The sequence below is a fragment of the Meleagris gallopavo genome, chromosome 1 (genome assembly GCF_000146605.3).
Source record: "Meleagris gallopavo isolate NT-WF06-2002-E0010 breed Aviagen turkey brand Nicholas breeding stock chromosome 1, Turkey_5.1, whole genome shotgun sequence".
In the NCBI taxonomy this organism is placed as follows: Eukaryota; Metazoa; Chordata; class Aves; order Galliformes; family Phasianidae; genus Meleagris; species Meleagris gallopavo.
In genome coordinates this window covers 130,633,901-130,635,363 of record NC_015011.2, presented here as the reverse complement: position 1 = coordinate 130,635,363, position 1,463 = coordinate 130,633,901, and positions in this window count along the sequence as shown.

The following is a 1,463-nucleotide window of genomic DNA, read 5'->3' as shown; positions in this document are numbered from 1 at the left end:
TTAACAGAACATTGCCAGGAACAATTTAATAGCTAGATTTGGGGTGATTCTCTGTTCTTAAAAATATTTTCAATAACAGACAATCAGCTAGCAAGATGCTTGCATTAGCTCTACACATAAATTCAGAACTTCTCAAGACCTGTTTATGCACAGTCTACCCCAGAGGTCAGAGATATTCCTTGCCAGTCCAACATTCAGTAACATGAGTAAGGCACCACAGGACTTGGGCATGCAGCTTTTAATTCCTGCCACAGAAAACAGCGTCAGATATAGCATGCATGTAGTTATTGAATGGAATTCCCTGAGAACATGTACATCATGGCCCGGCTGCCCATGATAGAAATGTAATGAACCGATTAACTTTGCTGGTGCTGTCTCTAAATAAAAAGTGCAGAACTGGGATCCTGTTCAGCAAAAACAAATGGCCCTACTTCCTCCTTACCAACCAGAAAATCTGCCACTCAAAAATGCATTGCTATTAGAGGGCTTGGCAAGTATAAATGCCCTTCAACAGGAAGTCCTTTAACTTCTTCAAAGAGAAATTTCAGCACTGACAAAACCAAGACCACAAGAGTATCCACAAAGATTCTTGAAATTAATCCTTCCTGATTTAAAGTGGAAGACAGCAAAATTTTTATTGAATCATCCTACTGCTCTCAAATTATAATGCGCTCTACTAGATTGCAGGTCAGTCACACCAATCTGGAGGATATTATTTTTTTTCTCTTTTTCCCCACACTTATTCTTTTCATTCCGACAGCACTATTGATGAAGACCTCAGGAAAAAAAATACCAGCGCCCAAGACACTTTGATGGCCTTTCCACTGTGTAATTATACTTACTCTTGATAACACTAAAGACATGCCTTATTGGTAGTGGCACTGGCTGCTTTCCTTTTCACAGAGACATGGATTGTTTCTGCAGGCCTTGATGGCCTTCAAATTATCTGAGCACAGAAAAGAGAGCAGAGTGAATTTTATTTTAACTCATTTTATTTCTAAATTTATTTCCCAGTAGCTAGAAGGTGATGACTGCCCCAGCAGTCAAGTCAATTGTTATCTGTGGGACTTGATTATGTTTAGACCCAGTCTCTCATTTTGAGCAAGACACAGTTAATGAGGAGAGAAATGAAAAGTGCATTGAGTCACAGTGTGTTTGTGGTAATTTGTGACACATTCACTCTACTCAGTTCTTTGTTTATTCCTTCCCCCCTCCATGCAGGTCCTGTAGAAAAAGGAACAGATAAGCGAATTCAGTGGTAGACAGTTAAGGGTGTTGAAAGTAATGAATCTATATCTCTCTATCTCTTTCCCCATTGTTGGCAGTAATTGGAGCAGTGTTCATCTATACAGTAAAATGCCAGTGAAGCCCATCTTAACGAAACATCTTTTTTTCCATTATTTTGCAACACATTTTTCATTGACACTGCTAGTTTTTATTTTCACTATGTGCGGTTTTTTTTT